Source organism: Heterocephalus glaber, unplaced genomic scaffold, assembly GCF_053883595.1.
Source record: "Heterocephalus glaber isolate CG9 unplaced genomic scaffold, H.glaber_assembly_v1.0 deba00001454, whole genome shotgun sequence".
NCBI lineage: Eukaryota > Metazoa > Chordata > Mammalia > Rodentia > Bathyergidae > Heterocephalus > Heterocephalus glaber.
This window is the reverse complement of record NW_028258303.1, coordinates 9,215,853-9,241,402: the sequence shown is the minus strand read 5'-3', so window position 1 is coordinate 9,241,402 and position 25,550 is coordinate 9,215,853. Positions and strand designations below refer to the sequence as shown.

General features: G+C 34.7%; 1 protein-coding gene and 2 pseudogenes across 8 annotated transcripts in view; 2 read left to right on the top strand and 1 right to left on the bottom strand.

Moving 5' to 3' along the window:
- The window catches only part of Ccser1 (coiled-coil serine rich protein 1), a 1,339,591-nt gene that overhangs the window by 18,770 nt on the left and 1,295,271 nt on the right, over window positions 1–25,550 (top strand). Inside the window, exon 2 of one of the 7 annotated variants that reach the window (XM_087215778.1) lies at window positions 88–164. The exons of the other annotated variants lie outside the window; for them this stretch is intronic. The gene's annotated coding sequence lies outside the window, so the exon portion shown is untranslated. The remainder of the gene's footprint in view (window positions 1–87; window positions 165–25,550) is intronic. 7 annotated transcript variants of the gene reach the window in all.
- On the top strand, window positions 83–24,630 carry LOC147827125 (sorting nexin-2 pseudogene; annotated as a pseudogene). Its single transcript, XR_015452862.1, has 2 exons — window positions 83–164; window positions 610–24,630. The product of XR_015452862.1 is annotated as a sorting nexin-2 pseudogene (transcript).
- Window positions 17,486–17,640, bottom strand: LOC147827126 (U2 spliceosomal RNA; annotated as a pseudogene).

Genomic DNA, 25,550 nt, shown 5'->3' with positions numbered 1-25,550 from the left:
AAGTGTACTTTTTTTGGCAGTACTGTGTATTGAAACCACAGTGAGCTACATCCCCTGACCCAGTTTTTATTTTTTATTTTGAGACAGGTGCTTGCTAAGTTGCCTAGGCTAGGCTGAAACTTGCAATCCTCCTGCCTCAGCTGCCCAGCGTGCTGGAATTACAGGTGTGTGCCACCATGCCTGCCAACAAGTATACTTTTATATTATCCAATTGTGATATGACCAGATGATGTTCATAAAATACATTGTTATTGTTTATTCAAAAGACAGTTTATATTTAAAATAGCATACTTTTTTTTTTTGGTACTGCGGATCGAACTTGGGACCTTCGCTTGCAAGGCAGGCGGCGGAACCACTGAACCAAATATCTGGCAAAATAGCATACTTTTAAAAATAGTTCACTAGGGGCCTGGGGTTTAGCTCAGTGGCACCAGGCCTGCCTTGCAAGCACAAGGTCCCGAGTTCGATCCCCAGTACCAAAAAAAAAAAGTTCACTAGAAAACAAGGAATTTTCCTTAATTTGAGGATGTGGCATCACTTTGGTGATGTTCTTATGTATTTAACTGTTGCCAAATCACTATTTCATGGCTATTTTTTTTTTGGTACCAGGGATTGAATTTGGGTTCTTGCTCCTGTGCAGCAGGCGATGAAACCACTGAGCTAAATCCCCGGCCTGTCAAATCACTATTGATGCTGATATGAGCCTCTGAAGACACATATGTTATTTCCCTTTATGACATTGATATCCTTATAAAAGCAATTACCATATTAGATTGAATATTTTCATAATCTCAATAATATATGAAGTTAAACATGTTTCTTTTGATTGTCTTCAGGCTACTAGTATTTTGATTGCTTATTTACTTAGTTTCATTTATGTATTCAATGATTTATTTTTATTGCATTTTTTAAAACATAAGAACTCAGTTATTGAGTACTTTCTATGTGGAAGGGACTGTACAAAGTGCTCAACTTTAATTATTTTATTCTGTGTGAGATAGGTTGTTGTCAGTCCCCACTTTTGCTTATAAAAATGAAGGCATAGAAAAATGTATCAGTTGTCAGTGATTACACAACTTGTTCCTGGAGTAAGTAATTATTTTGGATATATCTTATATAACTGGTTATTCTGTCAAAGAAAGTGTTCCATTATAAATGGGACTTTTCATATGATGAATTATTTTTGGGTTATTAAAATATACATCAAGTACTTATACATATGAAAATTATATTGGCAATGTTCAAATGTCTTCCTGGCTATTATAAGTTATTCTGAAAAAATAATTTTATGGAATATATAAACAATTATACCTCAAAACCTCTAGCATTTGAACAAACCAGTGTAGAAGATACTTAAAATCCTAGAAAGTACTTATGACACAATTATTTTAGATTTGACAATGAGACGAGTACAATAAATTAAACACTGAAAAATAATACTTATATTCTGAAACTAAAGTATTGTTTCACTATCTATACTAAATGTGCCTTAATTAAAAATTGCTGTATAAGATTGTTAACTTTTTAATGTATATGTTATAATGTGATTAATTGTGAGCAAGGAAATTTGTTTTAAGATTGAAATTTTAATTTTGGAGTTTATAGGTACATTTTCGGAGTTAAGGAAATTAATGTGTTCTTTCTTTTTTACTTCAAATAAGCATTTTTGCATAAATAAAACAAATAATAGATCATTAGTTATTTGTGAATGCCTTAGAGTATCCAAGAATTCATTTTGAAATATTCAGTACTAGTCTCTTGAAAATATCAATAAAAAAAGTACAACTCTTTTGCATTAATTTAGTATTTGTCTTAGTCACTTTTGTATCACTGGGACAAAATACGAGACACCTGTGCCTTAAAGGAGGCGAGTTTATTTTGGCTTACCTTTTAGAAGCTTCAGTCCTTGCATGGCAGAGCAAATGGTAGGAAGGCCTGGGTGGTAGAAAGCTGCTTCAGTCATGGTATTACAGAAGCAAAGAGCAAGAGAGGAAGGGAGATAGATACACCCTTCCAGGTCATGCCCCTAGTTATTTGCCTATTTTGACCAGACCCTCCTAACTGCCCTTAGCTATCATCTCATGGGTGGAGTGATCTACCCATGAGTGTAGCATCCTAAGATCCTAATAATATAGGGAGAATAGATCTAACTCTCAAACCTACTAGATGTCTGATGCACTGAGTTTGGGTTCCTCAAAATCAAAAAATGAATCTGAGGAAAGATGGAGGTTAAGAGTAGGAAATTTTATTGAGGGTGAGATAGCTCCTGAGAGACTGGAGGGGACCTGGAAAGTGGGTTGCCCCGGACTCCACTTACAGAGGAGTTTTTATAGAGCAAAATTGAGGGGTGAGTACAAAACTCGAGGGATGGGACAAAATCCTATGGTAAACCAATAGGATTATAAGGATAGTCTTTTAGGTAATATTGATCCAATGGGGAAGCAAGTCATGTAGCAAGTGCATATGGATGACATCATTAACCTTGATCAATAATTCCTAGTTTTATTCTTATCTTGGTTTTAGTGGTCTTAGTCTTAGTGGGTGGGAAAAGATGCCCACCCTTAATGATATAATGGTTTATTTATAAATCTCAAAAGAGTGGTACTCAAGCTTTTGTTTATCCCTCAGAGGTAAGTAGGCCTTTCATCTTAACTTTGAGGCCTGACATTCATTGGATATGCCTCCAGTCACAGTTTTAGTGTGTTCCCATTGACCCCCTACAATACTTCTACCTACTTCAGCTGTTTATATTACTATCATCTCCCAGAAGCCCCACCTATAATCTCATGAGGCTTTGGAGAAACATCCAGATATAAACCATAGCAGTATTATTGATTGATAACATTGAAAAAACAAAGGTACTCAGAGGAATGGATATTCTTAGGAAAATATTTTTTTATAGTGTGGTGGTGATATAGATATGCTCCTGGTTGTACGGTCAGGGTCAGATATAGGAACCTGTCTTCCTACAGTAACAATCACAACCACAGTATTCCTTAGAAGTTTTAGCTTGTAAACTGCTTCCACAAACTATTTCAGTTGAGTCTTACTAGACAATTATTTTGATTTTAGTTTTATAATGGACAAAGATGAGGACTAGACATTAAGTAATTTTCCTTTGACCTGACCTTAATCTGACTTTGATCTGGTTTTACATGTTCATTTTTTCCTCTGTCACATTCTGTGATATCTGTCAAGCTGACCCTCTCACACAAACTCATGTCTGCATCTGTTTTTCTCCTAGAGAGGACAGGAGTAGGAATACTTTCATCATTTTCCATGATGCTTTGGTTTTTTTACAAGTAGAGCACACCCTTAATAAAAAATTGTGAGTAATGACATACTTTCAACAGTGAAACATGTTTTGACTTTGTAAGAACTTTAGTTATGCTTCTTAAGACATCTGTTTCAGAACTCCTTTGATATTTGTAATTGTAGGTAGTAGTACTGATAGAGCTTGTAATAATTACCAGTCACTGTTCTAAAAACTTTACACATATTGGCTCATTTAATCCTCACAATAACTTGATGAAGTGGACGATATTTTCATTATTTGGCAGTTGAGGTATTGAGGGGTAGACGTGTTAAGGAAATAGCCCAAGTTCACACAATTAGAAAGCAGTGGAGTAGGGGCAATCCATGTAGTTGAGCCAATGTCCGTGCTCATTACCACTTCACAGCATAGACATGGAGCCTGACCAGAGTTGTCTTCCTGAAGATATTTTGTCATTAGACCAAGCATTTAGTTAGCATGTAGTTAGCTCTTTGAAAAACAGTGAGAGTCTGGTGAAACTGTATACTCCTATTTCATTGGTAATTCTAAAGAATATGCTTGATCTTCATGTTGGAGGCTGTTTAGTTGCAGTGAACCTTGAATTGACTGGGAAATAACTCCAAAAGTTTGAATAGTCTGAGGTTCTGTAAGTCTTTCTATGTATTTATTTATTTATGGTACCGGGGATTGAACTTGGGACCAACCACTGAACTAAATCCCCGGCCTGTATAAGTCAATTTATATATTCAGTTATTCTTCAAAAAAGTGTTCACCTTTGGAATAGGGAAAATAATTGTTAATAGAAATAACTTATGAATATCCTTGTTCTCAGTATGACAGTTTTTGGGAAACATTAGTTATAGTGAACTACAATATGAAAGTAATTTTGGTGATTTTTGACAATTAGAAACAATGGGTTTATTTTTAGCTGAAAATTTTATGTAAAAGCTATTGATCTTGAATTATTTAGAACTTTACCTAAGATATTTAGTGATACAGAAAAAACACAGAAACATTCAATTGTTGGGGAATAGGCTATATAACTCAGATCTCCAGGTTAGTGTTATCTTGCCTGGGAACAGGGAAGTATTGGAAGGCCATATGGCCCCTGGCTATGGGTGGAATGTAGAGAACCTCTTCTGAGGCAAAACAGCATCTGCTAAGCACAGTTGTCAATATACAGGCATTTGGGTGTAGAGAAAAACTGGTTCCTCATTAACTTAATCTTCACCCATTCTCTATAGTTGCTGTGTGCTACCCCTGCTCCTGCCCTTCTCACTGGCTAATAAAAGCGGGCTAACCTCAGAGTTCTATTTGAGTCTGTCCTCTAGAGGCAGTTCTCCCCCAGATCCTGCTTTATATCTAGAAAATTGTCTCTGTCTCTTTTTTTTTATTATTCCTCATTGTTACCCTCAAAAGATAGTTGAGGGTATGATCAGCCCTCGGTATTCAATAAAGGAAAAAAAACCAATTTTTTTTTATATCAACTTAAGTCTGCATTGTACTTAACAATCATGTGATGTTTTTAAGTAAAATATTTAACAACTTTGTGGAGAGAACAATAATGTGAGGAAGTCAGAAATCACTAGTGTTCATGCTGACTTCCCAAATTGTAATTAGCTTCCCAAAGAAATAAATATCAATGTGAGGGCTGGGGATTTAGCTCAGTGGTTTTGCCGCCTGATGAGCAAGTGCAAGGACCCGAGTTCGATCCCCAGTACCAAAAAAAAAAAATCAATGTGAGTTAGTCTTGAGTTTTACATTTATATTTTTGTGCTTTTTAAATAGAAGCCTCATTATGGTATCAGTAACAGTTGCATATGTGCAAAAAATATGTAAACCTACATTTATAGTAAGTTATCACCTTATCATTAATTGGGGACACATGTCATCAGTCCTGCCCCTTGCCATGCAACCCAAGTAAAGGGTTGCATAATTTGTAGCCAATTTCAATTGTGTAAAAATTTACCTTTTTTTTCATTTTTTAAAGATCATCGTTGGCTCATGAAGGATTCTCAACATAAAAACCTTTGTTTGTTCTTTTGGATCATTTACCTTTATCACTCTTGTTGATGTTCTAAATGTAATAAGCAGTATGTTGTTGAAACCAGTACTGGGCCTCTGTCACCTTCTCATGTTTAGGAAATTGTAATTATTAAAGGAATGGTGTCTTACTAAGAAAACCAGTATGACTTGATCAATATATCTTTATAGAAAATACATATGAAGCAGTACACTAGGTTTAGTATTTATAGATGACTTTAATAATCAATTTGTCTAAGGATCTGAATCAGTGATATATATATATACACACATATATGTGTGTGTTTCTATATATGTATATATTTAATTTACATCAGTCTATATCTTCAGTACTTCTCATCAGTTTGGTTTTGTTGCTTTGTATTTAAACTATATTTAAAATGTCATTTAAAAAACTTTTTGAATAGATTATTATTTTTCCCCATCAGCAAAGTAAAGCATTTGATTCGATAAAAGTTTCAACAGCCATGTTCTAGCTTGACAAGAGATTTGCTTGGTTGATTAGCATGAATGAGTATATGAAAGATTTAATGCAAAACTGTCAAAGCAATTAGAACTGAAGTCCTCCTGTTGAATAATGAAAATTCATGCCTGGAACACTTTCAAATGTACCTAAAAAAGTCAGATGTATACAAAATTAAATGATAGTGAATAAAAGAAATGGAATAATAAAAGCCAAGTGATAAAATTATCTGGGTAGTGTTTTAAATATTCTATACTTTAAATTTATTGAAGACCCTTACAATACAGGTTTCTTTAGAAAGGCATATTTATAACTTTGATACAGGAATTTTTTATTTAGATGCATTATTTTCAACATACAATTATTTCAAAGTGTTTAAACTGATTTCAGTAAAATCACTTCAGTGTTCTATTTGGGATTTAAAAAAATTTAAGTGTTAAACCAATCATTTATAGTAGAATATATACACTGAAGCTACAAAAGAGATTAACAGCCGTTTAATATTTAATATATACATTTTTCTTAATGCTTTTACATCTAAAATGTATAGACTACATTGATAGAGTGTCAGAATATTTTGTGTAGTTGAAAAGAGAGCAAACGCAGATAACCATTTTATATTTTTATGAAAATAATTGATTCTAGGAGATAATTACATCAGCAAACCTATTTTTCCATTTTCATTTAATTATTGTTACTTAGTGTTCAGTAGTTTTTATCCAGCCTTTATAACATACATTTGTATTATGTTACAGTGTGAAGATGGATTAGATATGAATCTGGCATTAAATGACTTGCATTCCAAGAAAATAACTATGACAAATACACTATATTCTCTAATGCATTAAATAGGTAAAATGGAAATGTCATAAAATATATATAAAAAGTTATGTGATTTTGAAGGAAGATTATCACCAGTTGAATTAAGTAGAGGACTCACCATCAAAGATCATAGAGTTTGGTTCTGAAATATGTATGTGTGTGTGTGTGTGTGTGTGTGTGTGTGTGTATATATATATATATGCATAACAGCTAAAAATGTTTTTAACTTCAAGTAAGCCAAATCTAAGCATCTTAATATGAGAGATTTATTGGCTCGTACAACTGAAAGAGTTCACACGGTGATTAGTGATTAGATACAGTTCATTCAGAGCCTCTGCTCTATTTCTCTTTGATTCTATTAGCTCTGCTTTCCTCACTAGTAGAAAGGGGGCGGGAGTGAATCTAAGACTCAGAACCATGCACAGCAACCTCCAAAAGAAGCTTGGCCCCAAGAAAGGTTACTGAGGTCTACCTGGATTGATTTTGCCTTGGTTGCAGGTGTGACAGCCACTGCTTAGGATGAAGGAATGTGCATATTTGCATAAGTGAACTCAGGCTTATATCTGGAGCTGAAAATTGTGCTTGATTTTTCCTGAGCACTCAGCCGGGGAAATGGTTTGTAATACTGCAAGGAGCATGTGTGTACTGTTGGAGATGGGAAAGGGAAAATGGATCACAAGCAGGCAGCCTGTGATGTCCGCTGGTGTGTGTGTGAATCTGAGCATTCAGATTTCAGCAAAGACATTCAAGTGTAGTGGGTTGTATGAACACATAAAGGAAGGCAAATGAGGCATGTGGATAGCACTCACTATTGCAGCTTGGCTGAGGTAGAGAGTGCTCGAAGGGAAGCTGTGGAAATAACATTAAAAGGGTACATTGGGATAAAAAGTGGAGTACCTTGAAAGCTGGGCAGGGAAATTTGGCATTTCTTTGGTAAATGATAGAAGCTGCTCAGTGTTTTGAGCAGCAGACCAACATCCTCAGAGTTGCTATTAGTATTGCAGTTTGTCAGTGACCATTTTTCTAAAGATGGAATTGCAAATGAATCATGATTTTTGGCTTTAGCTACTGGTTGAGTAGTGACATCATATTTTAATATGGAGAAGGGGATGAGAAGCAGTTTGTGAATGTCTAACTTTACTCTCTGGGAATTTTTTTTTTTTAACTAGAAAAAGGAAGCATAACAAGGAAAATTGCAGGAAAGTTAGTATTTGGTATACTAAATGAACTATCCATTGATCCATTAAATGGTAAAGCCTCTGGAATTCAGTTTTTTCGAAGTTTTTTTATACAGGTGAGTAATCTAATATCAAAGAATATAGTGATTCAGGTCACATCGCTTTATGTTGTGGAGCTATTTTTCACTTCTACTTCTTTTGGCTCTAAACTCAGTGTTGCATCTGTTGTAAAGTTGTCACCTCCCTGCTTGACATACAGTTTGATATGTTTTGGCAGAATAATAAATGATGCCTAACATTTATTGAAGCGCACTTTATTTTAGTGTGCAAAAACCATTTTTACTCTTATTAATAATATTTGGTTAAAAAGTATGACAATTAAAATTGTAATATCTACAGTTACTGAATATGTGCAACAACGTTTCACTGTATCAAAAATTTCCCTTTTTTACATGCTGTGTTCTTAATTACCATTTTATGGTTGGTATTTTACAGATTGGAAAATTAATACTTGAAGAAGTTATGTAGTATGCCTAAGATTTCACAGCCTGATGGGGCCAGAGCAGGATTTGAATTCATAACACTTTATACTCAGCCAGAGCATATTGTCAACTTCAAAATATAGTGAGTGGGGGCCGGGGATTTAGCTCAGTGATGCCGCCGCCTGCCTTGCAAGCGCAAGGTCCCAAGTTTGATCCTCGGTACCCCAAAAAACAAAACAAAATAAACAAACACACAAAAATATATATAGTGAGTGAATGATAAAAGGGATATTTTGGCCTGGTAGAGGAGGTGTAAACAGGAGACAGTTGCACATGGGAATTAGAAATGTGAGGCTAATAATCCTTCTAGATGGCAGTCCCGATGGGGCTAATAAAGTAGATATTGCAGTCATATACATGAAATTGTGAATTGAAGCCATGAGTTTGCGTTTTGTTTACAATGGAGAAATTAGAAAAATCAAACAGAAGAGAGCTGGTGTCAAAATCCGGGAGGCGAAGAGTAAGACTGAGCAAACAGAAGTAGGACTATCAGGAGAGTTCAATGACAAAAAAATACAATAGAAAATACAAAGAGAATAGTTTTCAAAGCAAAGAAATGGCCAACTTTCCTAGTGCCATAAGACACTTCCATTAGACTTGGTGAATAGGCAGTCACTGGACCTCTGTTGGGAGAGCAGTGTTTATCAAGTGGCAATTATAGAAGACATGGAAATAGGGTCAATAAAAGAACACAAAGACCATTTATAGTTGGAGAGAAATTCCATTGGAGAAAGAAATCTCAAAATAATCACTAGGGAAATAAAATAGGTAATGAAACCTAGTATTGGAGGCTATGGAAACAAATCGAATGAAAAGCTCTAGTGGAAAAATGAACTCTGGAGAGGAAAAAAGCTAAAGGGAAGAGTGAACATTGATGAAGTTTTAAAAAAGAAAATGCATACAACTACAGTGACATGAAATTGGGACCGGTCTCAGCTTCTGATTTGTGTGCTCTCAGCCAAGAATGTAACTCAGTCACCAGTGTGCTTTTTGTGTGAAGTTTCACCCTGCTTTTAGTTGGGAAGCTCACTTTGACTGTTACCCCTCACTAAACTTTGACAGACTGTCTACCTGTTTCTTTCCTAGTGCAAAGCAGAAAGCCTTCCCGCATTCAGTTGCTTTCCTTTATGGTGTTTCAAAATGGAAATTTTGATACTTTACGTGTTTTACTTTGTTTCAGTAACGCTTAGTTTCATTATTTGGCAAAAGTACCAGCATATATACACCATAGTTAATAGATTCCCTACAAAAAAAAAGGCTTAAAATTCAAATCCAACTGCCAACAGTTAAGCTATCAAAAATAGAAATCATGCATAATAAAACTGCCTACTCATGTTAGATGCTTGGTAAAAACGTATAACGTGATATATCCTAAATTAATGTACAGAGAAGTGAACTTTATGCAAAAAGTTTACTCAACTTTTGTGCTTTTCCTTCCTACTGATAACCTTTGCATGAGTTGTTCCAAGTATGTAGCATCTCTCTTGTTTTCTGCAAAATAAGAGGAGATTCATAGTTTACAATAGTTAGCACTTACTTGGCACTATATCCCAGGCCTCATTCTAAAATTTATATGTATTGAATGAATAATTACCGTCATTGATGCTGAGTTAACTATTATTTCCTCCATATATTTGCAAATGAGCAAACTTAAAAAATTTATGTTCTTGTTGATAAATTAATTGTATTTTGATGTAATTAATTCAAACAAGATCATTGTAACAATCACTTTTAGCTATGTGAAATTAAAAACAGCATAACAGTTTTTTAAGCAAGTAGAGAAATGTGGCATCAGCAAGAAAGGGTGTGTACAACTCTAGTCAGGCTCCAAGGATGAGAAACAATACAGAGTGAGGTGTTTTGAGAGGTGGAGTGTGGTGAGGTAGAAAGTGGATGGATTGGTGAAAGATGTAGGTACAGAACATACAAGCCAGTTTTCTCAGGCTGACCCTCTTTTTGAACTTTGGAAGCTCGTTTTGACTGCCTCTAACTCAGCTGTCTGCTGACAGACTCTCTTACTGGTTTCCTCTTGGATGCAAATGGAAGGCTTTTCTTGCATTAACTTGCATTCCCTTAAGTGTTTCAAAATCCAAAGATTGATATTTTATACACCCTATGTGTCAATAATTGCTAATGTTTCATCAATTAATTGTAATAGCAAAATTGGCACACATTCCTCTTTATTTTTGTGTATGATAATTACATTAGGACATTTTTGGTAAGTAAATATTTAATTAAAATGAATCTTAAAGCTTGTATTCACTCCTGTCTGTATAAAAGCTAACTCCAGTAGACTAAGCGTATTTTAATTAGAAAAGAATAACTTTCCCTTTATTTAAAAGAGAGTGCTTCACCCTAGGCAGTATTCTAAAAGTCTGGGAAACAAAGTTAAGACATCAAAACTCTAATACTGTTAGGAGGTGACTTGAGCTGAAACGAGAAGGCCGAGTCATAAATACGGTAAATTAGTCGGAGGCCCCATGCACACATCATCCTGGCCAGTGAAGATGGCAGCTGAGAGGGAACCTCCTCCGCTGGGCGACTGGAAGCCCACCGACTTTGAGGAGCTGGAGAATGGGGAGGACCAGCACAGCCTCCATGTTGGAGTCAAGTCCATCATCTCCAGAACCAGCCAGTCTTCTTAACAGAGGATATTAGTGCAAACTCCAGTGGCCCAAAACTGTCAGAAGTTGTACTGAATGATGACAGAGATGATCTTTTTGCAGAATCCACAGAAGAAGTTTCTTTGGACATCCCAGAAAGAGACCCTATCCTGTCCTCGGAGCTGTCTCCTGCAGTCACATCAGTCACCCCTACTATACTCATTGCTCCTAGAATTGAGTCATAGAGTATGTCAGCTCCTGTGATCTTTGACAGATCCAGGGAAGAGATTGAAGACGAAGCAAATGGAGATATTTTTGATACAGAAATTGGTGTGTCAGATCCAGAGAAAGTTGGTGAAGGCATGAATGCTTACATGGCGTACAGAGTAACAACAAAGATTTCTCTTTCCATGTTCAGTAAGAGTGAATTTTCAGTAAAAAGAAGATTCAGTGATTTTCTTGGTTTGCACAGCAAATTAGCAAGCAAGTATTTACATGTTGGTTATATTGTGCCACCAGCTCCAGAGAAGAGTATAGTAGTGCCTCCCACATGGTATGACCAAGGTCAAAGTAGGTAAGAAGATTTATCATTCACTGAGTTTGTAGAAAAACAAAGAGCAGCACTTGAAAGTATCTTCAGAGAACAGTAAAACATCCAGCTTTACTATGGGATCCTGATTTTAGGCAATTCTTGGAAAGTTCAGAGCTGCCTAGAGCAGTTAATACACAGGCTCAGAGTGGAGCCAGAATATTGAGGATAATGAACAAGGCTGCAGATGCTGTCAAGAAAATGACAATCAAGATGAATGAATCAGATGCATGGTTTGAAGAAATGCAGCAACAATTTGAGAATCTCAGCCAGCAGCTTAGGAAACTCCATGCCATTGTTGAAGCTTTGGTCTGTCATAGAAAAGAACTTTCAGCCAGTAGCAGCTGCCTTTGCTAAAAGTGCTGCCATGTTAGGTAATTCTCAGGATCGTACTGCTTTATCTAGAGCTTTATCTCAGCTTGCAGATGTTGAAGAGGAAAATAGACCAGTTATATCAAGAACAAGCTTTTGCTGACTTTTATATGTTTTCAGTACTACTTAGTGACTACGTTCGTCTTATTTCTGCAGTGAAAGGTGTGTTTGACCATTGAATGAAGTGCTGGCAAAAATGGTAATGTGCTCAAATTACTTTGCTCAAAAAATGTGAAACTGAGGCAAAAAAGGTGGTCGCTAACAAACCAGATAAAATACAGCAAGCTAAACATGAAATAAGAGAGTGGGAGGCGAAAGTACAACAAGGAGAAAGAGATTTTGAACGGATCTCTAAAACAATTTGAAGAGAAGTGGGAAGATTTGAGAAAGAACGAGTGAAGGATTTTAAAACTGTTACCATCAAGTACTCAGAATCATTAGTACAAACACAGCGACAGCTGATAAAATACTGGGAGGCTTTGCTACCTGAAGCCAAAGCCATTGCCTAGCAATAAGATTGTTCCACTTAAGAAGACACTGGATGTTGCTCCAGTTATCCTGAACTCCACAATGAACTCATTTAAAACCATCCAAATAAACCACTATATATTTTATGAATTACGTGTGGTTTTTTACATATAAATATATATATATACATACACACACTCTCTTAACATTTTATTATTGCTGCATGTCCTGACTGTCTTTGAATTAAGTGGACTGTGGCATGACATTCTGCAATACTTTGCTGAATTGAACACTAATGTGTCTTAAATACTTGCACTAAAGTGTGCACTGTAAGGCCAGAAAATTTTGCAATATTTTTTCTTTATGTTCTGTAGTATGTTTACCTTCTTAATGAAATTATCAATGCATTGTTAATGTTCACTTTTACATTCCTGTACAGAAATTATGATTTTCTGATTATAGTAATAAAATGATATTCCTTGTGAAAAAAAAAGATAAATTAATTCAGAAGCGGCAGGGTGGCACAAAGATGTGGCTGCTGCCTTTTGATCTGTGACCAAAAAAATTTTGTTTTGTTCTTCACTCTTGTGTAGAGATAGCCTCATGAGTTTTATATGAATTGAATTTATAGTGTTTGGTATTTGAATTTAAAAGTAAGAAAACCATATTCATAAAGAATATAGATTAAAGTGTCAGAAATATGAGTTAGTAGTGAATTAATACTTTAGGTCACTAGTGATCCACTTAATCAAGTATTGTAAAACAATTTGTGACTTTATTTAGCCAAGGAAGTTATACAGATACGTCACTATTCCAAGATTATTTTTATTTATGTGTTTATTTGGGCTTATCACATTCTAAATATTGCAAAAGAAAACAGGCATATGATTTTCATTTTACACATTTTTTTGTTGGTTTACCGATTATTTACCTTCATAAAGCCATTAAATTTATTTTCTCATTTATAAATATTTATATTTTTGTGATATTTTCAGCTTGTGATACAAAATTTAAGCACTTCGTTGTTAAAGGCAGATTCTTTTTTTTTAAATTTCTTTTTCTTTTTCTTTTTTTTGGTACCAGGGATCGAACTGAGGACCTTGCACTTGCAAGGCAGGCGTGGTGTCACTGAGCTAAATCCCCGGCTCTAAAGGCAGATCCTCAGTTCATTTTGTGTTGCTATGATACTTGAGACCCCGTGATTTATAAACATTGGATATGTATTTGGTTCAGACCTCTGGGGCTGAGAAGTCCAAAGGGCATGGCTATGGCATCTGGTGATGACCTTGTATTGTGCTGTCCAGCAGTGGGTGGAAGGGCAAGAGAGAGAGAGAGAAAGAGCAGCAGGGCAAGAGGGCCTGAATTCACTCTTGTGACAAGCACACTCCAGTGATAACTAACCCATTCCTGCAGTGACAACATTAATCTGTTCATGAAGACACAGCTCTCATACCCTGTGCCTCTCTTGTTGGCCCCGAACTCCCAACACTGTTGCAGTGGTGATTGTTTCCAACACATGAACTTTGGTCCACACATTTCCCACCATGGCAGTGGTAAATGTGATGAATGAGTTTCTAATGTAATAAATGGGAACAGTAATATTTCCTAGAATTACATCTGGCAGCAGAGCAAATAGCTTATTTAGGAAGAGAACACCATTTTTTTTTCTGGTACCAGGATCGAACTCAGGCCCTTGCACTTGTGAGGCAGGCAGTGGAACCACTGAGCTAAATCCCTGGCCCGTTTTTTTTTTTTTTTTTCTGTACCAGGGATTGACTTCGGAACCTTGCGCTTGGGAGACAAGTGGCAGAACCACTGAGCTAAATCCCTGCCCCTGAAAACACCACTTTTAAGTGAATCAAAATTTATATATTTTAGCTGTGGAGGCCTTGAATTTCATCTACTTTGTGCATCTGTCTTCCTTATATTATTTGCCTTTTGTATACTAAAGAAGCTATGCAGGAATATTGCTTTTAATTTTGATCAAGGAATTTGATGGTGTATTCTGCCAGTGCACAGAGAGATAAATGAAACTTGAACTTTGAATTCCAAATCTATACTTCTTCTAAATATAATTAATTTATATTGAGTCTATTTTTTTTGGGCTTAAAACTTTTCTAGGTACTTCACATGTATTATTTATTTAAATTCACAACAAGCAAAAGAGGTATTGTCTCATATTTCTTATTTATAAATGATACAGGAAGATTGTTATTTTCCCAATGTCACCTAAATGTCAAAGGAATGAGGCTTATATAAGTAGAAATTACCTAGTTTTACTTATTCCAGACATGTTCCCAAAAGAAGGTTGGCATACTTGAATTAATAGAAGTTGAAGACCTCATCGTACTACCTGACTTTGGGGATTTGTCAGTAATAATGTGGGAATGAATATGGAGAAAACTACATTCATGAAGAATGCTTTATTGATTAGGCCTGACATCATGAAGAATGCCTCTTTTGAAAGTCATTTTCCAGCCATTTCTGCTAAGCATCTCCTTTGTCAAGGGTTGAATTTGTATGGTCCCTTTTCAGGTATTTATTGGTGGTCTTCTGCTACCATTGTGGGTCGTATTTGCTGGAAACTGACAAGCACCTTTAAGATGGTGCACATCTGTAGGTTAACCACAGCTGCTCTAGCATTCATCCTTGCTTCTGTTAATCTAATGATTCCAAGTGTCCATGACCCAGTGGCCTTCCAGAAGCTCCTTAATGGTGTTTGATAGCTACATTGAGTGAAGACATTGTTTTTCCAAATCATAAAGAAAAAAATAGCTATAACTTCTCAAATTCTTAAAGTTTTAAATTTTACTTTTCAAATTTTGGCCCCTACTATTGCTTTTCTATGGCAGAATCTACTCTAGAGGTTACATTTACAGTTTAGTACAAAATTTATATTTACTTATTTAAAATATGACAATTAAAAAATTTAAAATTCAAGTAATAGTTGAAAGTTTTCCTTTAATGATAGTTAGCCAAAGCAGATACTATATATGTGTTTTTAAGCACTTGATATCTTACTTTTTTCTTCACTGCTAATAAGGGTAAGAGTGAGGGATGTTGAAGTAGCCAAAATGGTAGATTTGGTTAAGTAAGAAAGGACACGCCGCTCACTGGACATCTTTAGAACTAGATTTAAAAGAGTAGATCCATAAAATAATCTGGATGATATATCCATAAATAAAGAGAAGAAAATAAGTAGTAGTCTCAAATTCTTACAGAAGTAGAGAATGAGCTATTATGTTGAATGAGGTTTTGTCCAACAAGTATATTTTGATAGTATTTTTGTATAGAAATCAAAACAATAGAGAACACTCGTGTATTCCTATATCCCACTTTGCCCAAACACACTTTGCTGTCTTTTGACATTTGGTAAAACTTATGTTTTTAGATTTTCTTGAATCTTTTAGGCTGGAATTGACGTTTTATGATAAGATAGCATGTGGAAATAGGCCAGAGAGTAGAAGAAAGGAACATGGTAAAAGTCACCAATTATATTTTTTTATTTTCCTGGATTCCTTTTGGTTTGGTTTGGTTTTTTTTTTTTTTTTTTTTGGTACCAGGGATCGAACTTTTTCCTCTATTCTAATCCTCAGCTTCTAAGGCTGAATCTATTCTCTACTTGACACTGCTCTTGAGGATCTAGAATCCTGTCCCTCTCTCTCTCTCTCTCTCTCTCTCTCTCTCTCCCTCCCTCCCTCCCTCTCTCTGACAGAGTTCCACTATGTAGCCCAGAGTGGCCTTGAACTTGCAGAGATCCTCCTGCCCCAGCCTACTGAGTGCTGGGATTATAGGCATGCGCTACCTCCTGGTTCAGGGACCTGCAGTCTTGACTTCAGTGCAGTGGTTATAATTTACAGTTGATAGAGTCTTCTCTCATACCAACTGTGCCGAGTATCAAGTTTCACTGAACACAGCAGCTGGTGTTGTACCTACGCCTGGAAGTCAGAAAGGGGCTATTTGCTTATGTGCCTGAAACTCTTCTAAACCTGGTTCTTCAGTAAAACTCTAGCCTAATTGTTTGTTTAGTGACGGGCATGTCCATGTTTATGAATGTAGTGTGAATTAGAATTTCTGAAACTACCCAAATAGTAATTTATTATAGAACCACACTCCTTTGAGGAGACTTTAAATCAAACTATCTTGGAAAGGAAAAAATATATCCTCTTTTATTTATTAATTAGACATTTATTAGATTCAACATTTATCAGGCACTGTGTTAGTTATCAGATAACACAATAAATAAGTCTTCATATATTACATTATTTATTAAAAGAAGACATGTATACAAATTATAAATACATGCTTCTCTTGTAGAGAAATACAAATGTGCTGCATGATTTAAACAGGGAAACAAGACAGTTACCTGAAAGGACCTTTTTTTGTGGGGAGCAGTTCTGTGGATTGAGTCCAGGCTCTCACCCATAGTAGACAAGAGTTCTAACCCGTTACTACATCCTGAACCGCTTTTACATTTTATTTTGAGAAAGAGCCTCACTAATTTGTCTAGGGTGGCCTTGAATTTGTGATTCTCCTGCCTCAGCCTCCTAAGTAGCACTAGTACACCAGCTTTGAGAGTTGTTTTGGCTTTAAAAGGCTGATTGCCCTAGGGAGAGAATCTGCATTGTGAGAGGCAATTGTTTTGAAAGTTTTGTAGCAAAGGCTGAGGCATGATAAGTTCACACAGTAGAAATGTGACTTAAAAATGACATGATAAACCAAAAATGAGTGAAATCAAAGGGCCATTAGTTCTATATTAAAATATATTGACTTCTGGAATTTAAGAATGGAAGTTTATGATATGAGGTTATGGATGTAACATATTCCACACAAGAGGTAAATTAACTATATCGTATAATTCTCAAAGTTTTACTATTTAGCTCCTATCAGTAGAAGGTAAATGTGAGTATAAATTTAAAGAACACAGTTAAGCCTTCATGTGATATCTAAAATAATTTTGCAGTAATAATCAGTTGGAGTAAAAACAGGGCTAAGACAAAGCTGGCTATCTTAATTGTATCAGTATAGTAAAATTTCAGATATTTTTCCTGAAAATATTAACAACATTCTAAACATTAGCTTTTGAAACTTGTGTGATAGCTCATTGTACACACATTTGATTTCAATAGTAGACAATTAACTTACATATATAGTGTAATTAATTAAATAGTGTTTAAGCATTTTAGGATGATGATACTCTTAGACTGAGACCATCATTTTTAGGCAGTTTTTTGGTCATATTTTTAATTCCTACACTTGATCTTAGCCAAAAGGCCGAGAAGCGATATATTTTTAATTCCTTAGATAGTTGCTTGCTGGAAATACCAATTTAGTGAAGTCCTTAGACTTTAATCAAACACAACCTTATATTATCTCATTATGTATATCCCTACTATAATTGATAGTCTCATAAATGACTTCACTTTGCAAAAATTCACCAGTATCATTTTGGAGTTCTATATTTCTGTGTTAAAAATACTTAAAAGCTGAAATAGTTCCATTGTGCTAAATATTAAAGTATCACCAAGCAAATTATTTAAAAATTTTGGTGTCTCATTTTAAGTACATATTTACTTCCTAAATATATATTTTTCAATTACAATTATTAGGAATGAGTTAATTTTAAGAATACTATTACAAGAGTAAGAATATACAGTGAATTTAAGATTTATAAGATATTGTTCATAAATTTTGAAATTGTCCTTTATTCAGTGTGTGGAGAAAGATCATCCACAAAATAATGAGTAGTTTTTCCTATAAACAGATAAAAAACGATGGTCTGGGGCAATTTTAATGGAAATATGAGAAAACCAAATTAGTCTCAGGAAGAAAAAGGATCTCATTTGAAAAATTGTGGAGTTATTATAAACCATCATGTTACTTAAATGGATTAATTAATCTAATCTAATTAATTAATTAGAAATCTTTCTCTACCAGAATGCAAAGTTTTTAAAGGTAGAATATGAGACTGCTGATAGTAACTTCTCATGGTACTTAATTTCTTCCTTCCTCATTAATTTGTCCTTGTCTGTGTGTCTTTTGTTGTTGGTGTTATGGGTGTGAACCATTGGGTTACTGTGTGTATTTATCTGTTGTCCCTCCCAACCTTTAATCCTAGTTCTGAGAGTAAACCCTTCTGTGTAATTTCCCAGGCTGAGGTTCCTGTGACAGTCCAGGTATACTGGGCCCCATTCTCCTTCCCTCTCCTTCCTGTCCTCTCTCACCTCTCTGTCCTTATGGTGTTTCTATGCCTCCTACAGGAATGATTACTCTGGCACCCTTTCATTTTCACTTTCAATTTAGTAATCAGTTTTAGATCATCTAAGCTTTCTAATGGCTCTCATTCATTTCCTGGTCTTCTGAAAGTTTCCACATTTCCTCACAGTTGCAGCATTTTGTCTTCAATATAATCATCTGCCTACTTCACTCTGCTGAGATTTGTATGTTTCCAGTCACATATGATGTGAGCATTTCTTCTTGGAAGCAAGTTCTTTCATGCTATTGTTTCTACCTGAGAAAGTAGAATTCTGTTAAAATGATAATTGGGCATTGCAAAAGATTCAATACTGTCCGCTGTATTGCAGATAAAATTTATATTGTTTTTGCTGTTTTTTTCTTCCTATAAACCAATTTATTCAGCAATGTGATTATAGACTAATATAGATTAAATTCTAACCCAGTGTTCATTGTGTTAAGCTTCCCATGTGAAAATAGAATAATTATCTCAAATGTCATCATTTACTACTAATCAATATTCTTTCAGCTTTCTCTTGCCTACTATGTATCATTTTCTTAAGAGTCTGTAAATCCTCCCACTATTAATTTGGATTTTTTTTTGTAATTTGTCAATGTAATTTCCAAATAATAAAAGATGTTTTAAATTAAAAACACTTAAGAAGTTTTTTTCCACTTAGATTCCACTCTGTATGTCCCTTAAAGTCAGTTATAATTATTACAGCCTGTGGGGATTAGTGTAATGTAAGATTATTGGGCTTTTTTATTTAGCTGCACAATGTGAGGGAGTGTATCTGGAGAGTACTGAGACATAAATGTCAGAATTGTACAATTAGAAGAGTTCTGGGTAAATATGTTATGTTCCAGCACCCTTTTAAAAACATCTTCCTGTTGAATGCTACACTATATACACTGGTTGCTGTAAGTCATGATTTCCATTTCTAAGTATTCTATAATGAGTTTGAGGAAATGATGTGCTCATGTTGTAAGCATTTTGTAGAATTAAATATTTTACATTTATTTTATACTTTATAGCATTATTTAAAAACATAAGCAAAGAAACTGAGAATTAGAGAATTCAGCTTATAGAAGAGATAGAGCTACTTTCAGAGGAAGTGTCAGAGATCTGCAGAGAATCCCCCTTAGGTAGTCAGCTGAGTACTAAGTAGCACATGTGAAGTCTGTACAAATACTTTTGATAAGAGTAGAGGTAACAGTTACTGATACTCACATAGTACTAGAGATGGTACTGGTTCCCACTAGCTGCACACCTATTAGAGCAGCTTCAGTTAAAAGGACTTATTAAATGTTGATGAGAATATGGGGCAAATGGCATCCTCATTGAGAATGTAAGGCGTGCCACAATTTTGGAATATAATTTGCCAGATTTTTTAAAGAAAGCAAAACCTATGACCTAGCTAGTCCAAACAAAGGTATTTACTTAAGAGAAATGAAGGGATATATCCATACAAATACTGACATGTGTATTCACAACAGTTTTATTTGTGAGAGCCAGATACTGGGAATAAAATGAATGCTCATTATCAGGTAAATGAATAGACATATTGTGGCGCCATATTCATGAAGAAATATCAAAAATATAAGAAAGTGAGCCACTAATGCATGCTATAGCACAGTTACATCGAGTCAAAAAGGCAAGAAAAAAATTGAGTTCATAATGAATAAGGGACGATAAAAAATATGGTGTTGGTTTAAATATAAAATATATTCTAGGTATATACTATATTTTCTTTATCCATTCATCTGTTGTGAATATTTGGGTTCTTTCCATCTTTGGCGGTTGTGTGTAATGTGAATGATGCTGTAGTAGTATTGATGTTAAATGATACACTTAAAATGTTTAAAACAGTAAATTTTGTTATGCATACTTTACCACAATAAAAATATTTAGAAATAAAATAATTACAGTAAAAGATACAATGCCATTAATTCTGTTTAAAATATTCCCCCTTGCTTTAAACACATTTATCCCATTCATTCTTCAACTTTCTGAAGCAGTTCTGGAAGTCCTCTTTTGTTGAGTGTCTTTATGAGCTATAATCAAAAATGTGAACCTGGCTACTAAATGCCATTCAACAGAAAAGTAGGCTTGTAAAACCATCATGGTGTGTCCTCTTTCACTGTATTCACTGCATCTGCTATCATGCTACTTCCGGCTATTCTGCAAAGTCAATATGACCAGGAAGAGTAAACATTTTGAATCAAGACAAAGTGGAAAGAATGATGGGATGAATGTGTTGGAACATGGGAAATATTTTGAAAGGGATTAATGGCATTGTCTTTTTCTAAAAATATATTTAAGAAATTTAAAATCTGTATTTTTCATCATATTTTGAGTTAATTTGTATAGAATTGTAAAATTTAAATTCATTGTAATAAAAGCAAAAGGTTCTCTGGATTTGTACTGACTGGTAGTTATGAGAAAGATAATATAAAGAATGAGGAAACCTTTGGAGTTGAGAGTTGATAGCTGAAATGTTCATTTCTGTCATTATGATGATAGTTTCACAGGTGTGTGTCTAGGTGAATACATATCAATTACTGTTTACATTATAAATATACAAATTTATTGTAGGTCAAGTATCTCTTAAAAAGTCTTAAATAATAAAAGGAAATAATATTTATCAGTTGAAGGCTAGACACTATAGGTGCAGTATTTATTCAGAAGAAAGGAAGAGAAAAATCAACACTGTGAGTGACTTTCAGCTAGAGAACTGGAGTGGGGAAAGGCATGCGCTAGGACATAAAGGCAAATGTTTAGATCAGTAGGTGAAAGATGATTGGCCTGGGTACAATACCAGTTGTCATCAAAATGGAAATAATTGCAGAATTTTCATGGGTTGAAGAAGCTGTGATCTCAACTAGATTCCAACTACCGTTAGAGAGGAATGGGCAGGAGTGGAGAGATTAACCAAAACTTTTGAATGATAGGCTGAGTTTTGGAGTAAGGATGCTTAGAATTAGCAAAATGCATGAGTTCTTCTAGGAAAGGAGCTTATTGCCAGGAGAGTAGAGAACACCACACTGAGTTTTCAGAAGCTCTTGGCCTAAGTGAATTCAGGAAATACAGAGTCACAAAGATAGAAAAGGAGGGGATACAGAGGACCCTGCAGTCATCATAATATTATACAGGCCAGTTGGTAAAACAACTTGAGAATCAAGGATCATGTTTGAAACTTCACTGGAGAACTCTAGAAGAGAAGAATTGAGAGTCCATGGTGTATCAATGAGAAGACATTGGTTCTTAAATAAACATTATAAATGGGTCTCTACTTGGGATGATATTGAACACATTTGTCAAAAGGTCTTCCAGCAAAGGACATAGAGAAGGGAACCCTCTGTTGGGACTGGTAATTTCCTATGGGGAGTAATTCTGGAGGGGAAATTTGGCCTGTTATTTTTATCCCATGAAAAGGTTGCTTAGTTTTGGACAAACTGTGGGTATCCGAAACCCCAAGGACTTCCAGAACCATTCCAAGTATTACTAACCCTGTGATAGAGCCAAAATTATTTTGAAATCTTTAAACTTTAGGATGTTATATAACTTGGAGACTTGCAATTAGGATGTAGGCCCATATTTTCCCTTTTAGTTTCAATGGGAAGCATACAGTCTCAAATAGATAAAATATCAAGTGTAGTTTAGGCTGTTGTGTTACTCTGTGCACGTAGATTAGTTAGACTGCATATTGATTAGTTAGTTTCAGGATAGAGTAACCTGCTGTTGATAAATGAGCTAGCATGACATTAAGTGCAAAACTTGAGCCGAGAAGTTGTAGAGTTGTATTGGTCCATGAAGCAATGATGCAGAGCTGAAGTGACAGACTTTACTAGTGTATAAAAAGTGCCCTCTGGTAAAATTTACCATAATATTTTCAGATAAACTGTGCATCCAGGACACATGAATGATGACAAGATTATAAGCATCATATGAATATGAAAGGTATGGTATATGTGCTACATCAAAGAGCAATTCATTTTAAAATAAGCCATATTTTTCTGTAGTTGCAGGGCAAGTGAGGAAAAAATAGTTTATAAAGGGAATGAAGATGTTGATCTCTGACAGCCAGTCCTTTCAATCTATGTGAAAATACCAGTTGTAGCAGTAGCAGCAATAAACTCACCGATTTTCTTTTTTCTTTTTTGTCCTTACATTACACATTCAAAGGACTTTTACTACAGGATGAATAGACTGGGTTTTTAACTCTACCTCCTGATCTCTAATAGAGGTAGGAAGCCCCTGTTTGAAGAGTCAGTGGTCATCATTTCCAATGTGGAGAATTCTGTCAATGGGGGCAACTTAAGATCTTTTGGAAAATGCGATAGGTTTAGCTAACATGGTCACTGAGATTCAGTGACTTTTTATTCTTCTCATGTCCTTTTTGGACAAACATCTCATATATCACCCCCCTTTCCCAGGAAAAAACACTCTGATGTTCGGAGCTGAATCCATTTTTTGCATTTGTAAGCCTGGAATCAGGGGCACTATTACTGCTTTCCTTCATAAGACTAGCTCGTTGGTACATTTTTTCATTATAAACAAAATGCTGAACTATAAAATATCTCATGGCAGGTCATAAAGTATGTTATATTTTAAGGAGAATGCATAGCTCTGGTTATTCTGGCCATACTTCATTTACATGGTCAGGACAGGTCTGGCAAATAGCACTGATTGCCTAAATAGAAACGTAGAGCTCTTAAACTTTTTGGAATGCAATACTTTACTTTGTGAATAAAAATTATAGTGTGTTTCAGGCCAAAATGCAGCAGCTTAATATCACCAAATGAATTTAGAGCACAAATAAGAGAGTATTCTTAGAGTTTTGTAAAATTGTAACTTCAGAGTTGTTTTTGGATTTAAAATGAAGCTTAATGAAATTATAGTAAAAATATAGTAATTGGTAGGAAAATTAGACAGCTTTAGTGAATGGAGACAATTTGTCTGATGGACTTTTTTTTCTATATCTGCTGTCCCTGTTTTTTTAGATCAGTGTTTTAAACAAGCACTATATTGGCTTTTTTGAAAGATCAAATATTTGATTTTGGTTGAAGTACTGAAGGCTTTGGTGTAAAACTGTGAGTTCCAAATGTGACATTTAATATAGTATTATGTGTTCTTACAGAGGAAAATTGAATATACATAAGTGTTAATTAGTGTCCTGATTGTCCTATAAAGAATAATTCTTTCCCATTTAATAAATGAGAAGGGCAGAAAGGAGAGGATGATCAACTATACCAGATGGACTTATGAAATGACTATAGTAAGAGAACAATAACATGACATCTTTGAAGGACAATTGTAATTCCTCCAAGGTTCCCAGGCTGATCATTTTGCTTCTCAGGAGAGAAGTTTCTGGTAATTAAATTATGTATATATAAAGTATGTTTGTATTTTTCAATGGAATTCTATATAATATGCTAACTATTTGTGAGATTGTTTTGATATTTGGATAAATATTAATCTTTGGAACTGGCTAAATAAGCTTTGAATACTGTTTTTTTGTTGTTATTTCTCCTGAAGGGGAAATATATAGAAACACGTACACAGAATCAGTTTCTCTTTCTCTCTCTGACAGTGTTTCTTGGTTTCTGTGGATTACTAGATTCTAATGAAGGGACAAACAGTTATTTCTGTTAGCTTCATGGAGCTGATTGTGTTATAGGGAAAATAATACTGTGGGATGCTGTAGGAGCAACCAGATCAAGTAATCAATTTTCTTTCTTTGAGGAAAGCACTTGTTCTTGACATGGTGAGTTTAGGAGAAACACAGAGTTAAAATGGAAGGAAGTGGATATATCCAGAGATAGCAGTAGAGTACAGGACCCGGAGTAAATGGCTAACAAGGCAAAAATAGGAAGTTATTTTTCTGCATGTCCTAACATGTGCAAGATATTTTCTCAGGAATAACAAGGTATTTTTACTATTTTCTCTGAGTGGGTCCAGTCATGGTTGTCTAGTTACTTCCTTTGAATGGTTCATTGTTCTTACATAGTCTTGTGTTTTTATTACAAATGATTTCCTGATGTGTAACCAATTTTCCTTTACCAGATTAAACTGTAATTTCTAGCTGGTATAATTACAAACATACTGAAAAGCCATTCATGGTTTTGCTTCTCTGCAGATCTAAAACTTTCATTATTTGGTGTATATAGGTTTTTTAAAAAGGTATATGTAAAATGAATATATAAAAAGTCTAAAAAGTTGAAGCATTCATAATACATAAGAAAGAAAAGACAAAATTTTTTTTTAAATGTTGAATTTTCTTATAGCTACAAAACATTTTTTTCCATGAATCTATTTGATTTTATAAAACAGGGAAGTTGTTGGGATTTTGTTAGTGTTTTTATATTTTAATTTCATTATATTCAGTGGAGAAAAGATAACTAAAATGATTTTAAGGCATTTTATAAGCCCTTTAATAATGGACATATTTTTCTTAGAATTGGGACGAATTTTCTCAAGTATCATGAAACAACTTTAAAAATAAAGAGTAAAGAGATAATGGTTTATTGTCTTTCTTAAACTAATCCTTCCGTGTCCTATTATGAGTCAGTTACTTCCTTAAAAATCCTGTTTTGAATCACAGAGTTAGCATATTATCTCAGTCACTTACACTCTCACCGTCTTATACTCCAGCATCAATCCTATTAAGTTCTGAAAAACTGAAAAAGGGACTATGTAAGTATTCAATAAGTATTTTATGGCACTGTCAACAAGTAACACAAAAAAAGGTATCTTGTATCTAGAACTATAGGTTAAGAACCAGACTATATGGATTCACCAGCTAGCTGTCCTTGTACATGTTATTTAGCCTCTCTTGACTCAATTTCTTTACCTATGTAATGAGATAGCAAAAATTTCTATGTCATGTGTTCCTGTGAGGATCAAGTGAGTTGAGAAAGTATTTAATAGTAATTAGTGGTGGTACCAACAGTAATTCATA